Here is a 6,731-nt window from a genome sequence, read left to right as displayed (position 1 = left end):
CGAGCCTTCTCGTCTTTCACTTGTTTCTCTAGTAACTTAATATGAACAGCAAGTCGTACATTCTCCTTTTTCAGATCTGAGGTATTTGCCTCCTTCTTTCTTTCATCATCAAGTTCTTTCCTGAGGTTTATCACCGTGTCTTCCAGCCAGCTTTTCTCCTTTTTGAGACATAGATTCTCTTTACCAATCTGTACTACCGTCTGACACAGTTCTTGATAGCTAATTCCATCATCACCATCTGCACTTGACTGATCATCATCAGTATCAGTTTCTCCTTCCACAAACTCTGTGATGCCAATGAATGCTACGAAGTTAGCCAGCTCCTCTTCATCACTGTCTTCTTTTGAGTCTATCTCATCAATTCCGATCATAGATTTTTTACGTCTCCTCTTCTGATCGTTGACACATTCCAGTTGAGTGTGTCCAATTCCTTTGCACTTGTAGCACTTGATTCTCTCCTTCGAACAGTTGGACAATCAGTTTTGTAATGTCCATACCCCTTGCACTCATGACACTGAATCTCTGCTTTATGATCGTTCTTTTCTGACTCAGATGTTCGTTTCTCACCTTCTGCAGCACGTTGTGATGTACTTCCTCTTCTCTGACCTGATTCGGCTCTACGAAGGACTTTGTCAAATCGCCTAACAAGCATGCTTACTGGATCATTGTCATCTTCTCTGTCATCTGACTCTTGTGATACCAGTGCAACTCCCTTTCCTTTCTTTACTCCGTCAATTTCCATTTCATGTGCTCTCAGCATCCCTACTACTTCATCAAAGCTTATCTCATCTGTGTTCAGTGAGACTGACATAGCTGCCTTGTATGTAGTGTACTTAGATGGTAGACACCTTAGAAACTTCTTGACCAGCTTCTTATCCTTATATTTCTTTCCCAATACCAAGGATTCCTGAGCTATGCCACTGAGCTGTGAGCTGAATTCTTCAACTGATTCACTTTCTCCCATTTTGAGATTTTCAAACTTGGATGCTAGATAATCCAGTCGTGAGCTCTTCACTTTTGACGTTCCTTCGAAGTGAGTTTGCCGTATTTCCCATGCTTCTTTGGCGGTCTCATATCCTTGAATCAGCTCAAAGTGTTTCTTTGTAACACTGGCGTGTATGGCTGAAAGTCCTCTGGAGTTGAACTTTGCCATTTTGAGTTTTGTCTCGGTCCAAAGTTCCTCTTCTTTGTTGGATTTAACACCATTCTCGTCCTTAGCCTTTGGTTCTGACCATCCAGTTGTTACAGATTTCCACGCCATGGCATTTCCCTCGAATGATAGACCTCATTCGTGACTTCCAAAGTCCGTAGTTGGATCCATCCAACATCACCCTTGTGCTTGACACCAGCTCATGATAGTTCTCCATTTCTTTCGCAGGATCTCACCTGTTATATAATCGAACGGGTGACAGTTCTGATACCACTTGTAAATGTAAGAACTAACTCACAGAGTAAAGCACATAGTACCCCAGAGAATATCTTTACAAAGATATGTGTTATTACTAGTATTCTTTTAAAGCGAACTTACAAGTATCTCTTTAAACAGAACTCAAACAAGATCAAGACCTTCTTGACTTGTTCCCCTAGCCTCGCACGTCCTAAGATCGAATACAAGATCTCTAGGACCTCTACCCCTTAGCCCTTAGTGTTATTCACTCGCTTCCAAGCTTAGTGAACTCCACTCTTATGCTAAGAATACAATTCTCTCGCCAACCCTAATCCACAGTTCGAGTGTGACTATATATACAATACAACCAAGTCGGCTATCCACGTCTATCTACCCAATATTTCCTATATACCCAGATATGGCAAGTTCCCTAAAACCTCTTCAAAGTCTTTTAGAACTTTCATCTTGAGATCTCCCTTCTCCAAGGTGAATCTCTTCAAGCTTGCTCCCCAAGATATCTTCGTATCAACTTAGCCTTGATCCGCATTGCAGACTCTGCTCCATTCACTGCTGTACTTGCGTCTGTATCAGAACGTCCATCTGATCTTTGCATCTACAGATTCCACACTCTTATAACACCCGTTTTATCCTCTTAAGAAAATGGAAGAAAACACATTTAAAATTCACTATCTGAAATAAATTACATCAAAAAGTCTGAACAAAAAAAAAGAATCACGATAATCTCGAAAACACCAAATCATACACATATTCATTTACTTGTTTGACTGACCTGAAAAAACGAGAAAGATAGGTAAATAACAAGACAGTTATTCAGTGAGGATGAAATGCTATACATGTATGTCGTCCAAAGACCGTGACATAGCACTTTGATCCGATAAACTAGTTATGATATGAAGAAACATGACACTTAATATGTCACACATAATAATCAATGTGCTGATAATACATGAGCTTATTTATGCATCACGTATTTTCTTCGTACATACATATATAACGTTCTGACTGCCCATGGCTAATGGGTCTCCCACGTCTACTCACTCGGTCTGTTGGCCTCATCTCGTACAATGGTCGGTGCTTTAATTTTTTTGGAAGTCTGAAAGTCTTATTTACTGACCATGCAATCACCACATTGCCCTCTTCCATGTTTTGGTCTCACACACAATATCGTGAATCACTTTCCAATAGGTCACCTATCCTTTTACTATTATAGCTTAGGTACGTTTAACTTTGGAGTTCTATCTCGACAAATAACTTGAAAGATAAGTGCGATTTGGTGAGATAGGTAGCCAAATAATTCTATAAAAAATTTCTCCATACATCACACACCAGAATGTTACAATTAACTCCATTTCACCGAGCACAACGTGGACGTTAGCCCTAGGATTGTAACCCATGTTATTGTGAGCCCACACAAGACTACATACTCGTCTGGATTAGGTTCTGATACCACTTGTAACACCCCAACCGCATATGGCTATCGAACCTTCCATGCCCGCTCTATCGGCCCGTGGATTTCATTCCATCTAACAGTCGATGCATTAATTTTTCGGAATCTTGAAGACTTGTTTATTGATCAACATGACATTTATCTATGTTTTGCTTCACTCATTCAGTATTGTAGATGGCTTCCCAATAAGTCATTTATCTTTCCACTATTCTAAATTAAGCACACCTAATTTTGGTGTTCTTTGCGAACAAATGACATAAGAGATAAGTATATTTTGGCAACATACATAGCAATTAAAATTATTCTACTGAGTTTTTCACCACATGTTACAATATATTTATGGATATAATAAGTATGCATAGTACCTAAATTATCCATGTACTTTCCGTATTCTTCTCATATACGTCGCTACAATTAAAATACATAGTTATTCCCTGTACTCTCCTAACCATGGTTCTAAAACGCGGCCGCACAGGCGATTACTCGGCCGGAGAAGCGCTAGGCGGTGGTGAAGCGTCGCGATTTCAACGTAGGCGGCCATTAAATCGGAGTCACTAATATTATTCACATTTTTGAGGTTTGAAAGCTTGAAATCGGATCATACATGTTAAACTTTCAAATTTATTTCATGCCCAGAAAGAAAAACACAAAAATAATGGAAGAAATCAGAGAAAGAAAGCATGGCGGCTCTGTAAAAAAGTTTACGTAACCCTAAAAAGAAGATGATGATTAATTTACAGTTATGCCATTAATGAAAAAAGCAGAAAAGAAAAAGCAAAACACGCTTCCTAGTCATCGAACTCCTCACCTTGCCGACACAAACATGGAAAATTTCCACTAGGCTACATCAACAATTGATGTTTTTCACGTAAGTAAGTTAATAATATATACACTTATTATAAAATTGAAAACAGTGTTCAAAACTAATCCCCGCGTATATCCCGCTTATTCTCCGATTTTTTGGTAACTCGCTAGGCCAGTGATGGCCGCCCGACTAGCGCCTAGCGTAGTTCCGAACAGGGCTCCTAACTAATGCATGATAAAAAAAATGCTTCCTTATATCCACGCAATCTACACACAAAATGTCTGATAGTGCAAAGAAAGAATTTTTCGAATATACATTGCTATGTTAAGTAAATACTATAGACTAAAAGGATCTCTGTGTAAATACTTAGTATTGTTAATAATCCTACATGTACTGATGTATAAATACTTTTTACATACTTAATAATACGTTTATTCAGCGTACTCTATATGGTATCAGAGCTTGAATGACCTAATCAAAACCTGCCGTACCTTTTTTCAAAACTTTTTCCGCCTTCTTCATCATGTCAGGCACCAACTCTCCGTTCTCTACCACTGAAACAATCACGGTCTCTGCAACATCATCTATTCTGGACATCAACATGACCAATGTCACCAAACTTACTGCCTCTAACTTTCTGATGTGGAGCAGACAGGTTCATGCGTTGCTTGATGGCTACGATTTGACAGGGTACCTCGACGGCTCCTTTGTTGTCCCGTGCGCAACCATCACTACCGACGATGGCGTTGCACCTAATCCCGCTTACAACCTCTGGAAACGACAAGATCGTTTGATTTACAGTGCTCTACTTGGAGCAATCACCACCACAATTCAACCTATTCTGTCTACTGCAGCAACAACGTCTGAGATCTGGACCACTCTGACAATGACCTATGCTAAACCAAGCCGTGCTCATATGAAGCAGACCCGACAACTGATCCAGAGCTGGAAGAAAGGAAGTAAGTCCATCAATGAATACTTTCAAAGACTTACGACTCACTTCGATGAACTTTCCTTGCTTGGGAAGGCACTCGATCATGAGGACCCGATTGAGTACATACTCGATGGACTTCCAGAAGAGTACAAGACCATTCCTGATCAGATTGATGGTCGTGAAATTCCTCCTTCCCTCCTAGAGATTCACGAAAAGCTTCTGAACCAAGAAGCTAAACTTCAAACCGTTAGCATTCAAACCAACTCTGCCCCTGTCACCGCCAACTTCACTAACTCAAGAGGCTCCTCCTGTAACAATCGCTATCAAAACACTCGTCGTGGTGGCTACAACAACAACAACCGTAGCAACCAGACCTGGCAACAGCAACAACTTGCCTCACCAGCTCAACAGAACAACTCGCGTGGGTATCATGGCAAGTGACAAATCTGCAGTGCCTTCAGCCACAGTGCTCGTCGCTGTCCTCAACTCCATGGCAATGTTGCTGCGACATCGAACCAACAAGCCTCGATGCCAAACTCTCTCCTCTGGCAGCCTCGAGCTAACGTCGCGCAGGCCACACAATACAATCCGAATGCTTGGCTACTTGATAGTGGTGCAACACACCATCTCACTGCAGATTTAAACAACCTCGCCTTGCATCAGCCCTATACCGGCGGTGATGAAGTTGCCATTGCAGATGGTTCAGGTTTATCTATAACTCATATTGGCTCTGCCTCTCTTCCCACTGCTCATAAACGCCTTGCTTTGAATGATATTCTTTGTGTACCGAGTGTTAACAAGAACTTGATTTCAATCTACCGTCTTTGCAATGCTAATCAAGTCTATGTGGAATTCTTTCCTGCTTCTTTTCAGGTGAAGGATCTCAGCATGGGGGTCCGGTTGCTTCAAGGCCGCACGAGGGATGATTTGTATGAGTGGCCAGTGTCTATACCTAAACCCGCAGCATCCTATGTTTCATATCCAGACACCAAAGCCACCCTATCTCAATGGCATCAAAGACTGGGCCATCCCTCTTTATCTACTCTTAAAACAATTGTGTCTCAGTATTCTTTACCTTGTTTCACAAACTCTTCTAAGCTTTTGCCTTGCAATGATTGTTTACTTAATAAAACTCAGAAACTTCCTTTTCACCAAAGTACAATCATCTCTTCTCACCCTCTCGAATACGTTTTTACTGATGTGTGGCAATCCCCTGTTTGATCCAATCAAAACTACCGCTATTACCTTCTCCTAGTTGATCACTTCACTAGGTACACTTGGCTATTCCCTCTTACCAAAAAGTCGGAAGTAAAAGCTATATTCGAAACCTTTAAACCACTCCCTGAAACCAAATTCAAACACAAACTCTGCAACCTTTATTCTGATAATGGCGGGGAGTTCATTGCTCTTCGTCAGTACCTTGCCACTCACGGTATCTCTCACCTTACAACCCCCCCCCCCTCATACTCCTGAACATAACGGCTTGTCTGAGAGAAAACATCGTCATATAGTTGAAACCGGCTTATCCCTTCTCTCCTCCGCTCACATGTGACTTACGTATTGGCCTTTTGCTTTCTCAACAGCAGTCTATCTCATCAACCGCTTACCCACACCAATCCTCTCCAATATCACACCATTCCAGAAACTGTTTCACTTATCACCCAACTACCAAAAGCTTTGCACCTTCGGGTGTCTATGCTTCCCCTGGCTTCGTCCCTATGCCCCTGATAAACTTCAAAACAGATCACTGCCATGTATATTCATTGGCTACTCTTTATCTCAAAGTGCATATCTTTGCCTTGAGCCTCTCTCTGGTTGCGTATATACTTTTCGTCATGTACGCTTCAATGAAACTGAGTATCCCTTCCCCACCTTGACCCCCCCAAAACCCACTGAAAATCAAGAAACCTCTCCACCCTCAGCTCCACCAGTTACTGTCTTACCCTTCATGCCACCACTCATACAAACTCCATCAGCGACCGTGAACACTGGACCTACGAGCAGTGATTCGTCACCAACGCAGCAACAACATATGGACATGACGCCTCAAACATCATCATCATCACCTGTTATAGACACAACGCAGCAGCAGGCTACTACTGATCAGTCATCTCCAGCACCTGGTAGTCCTGAACCA

Source organism: Brassica oleracea, chromosome C9 (genome assembly GCF_000695525.1).
Source record: "Brassica oleracea var. oleracea cultivar TO1000 chromosome C9, BOL, whole genome shotgun sequence".
Lineage (NCBI taxonomy): Eukaryota > Viridiplantae > Streptophyta > Magnoliopsida > Brassicales > Brassicaceae > Brassica > Brassica oleracea.
This window is presented reverse-complemented; position numbering follows the sequence as displayed.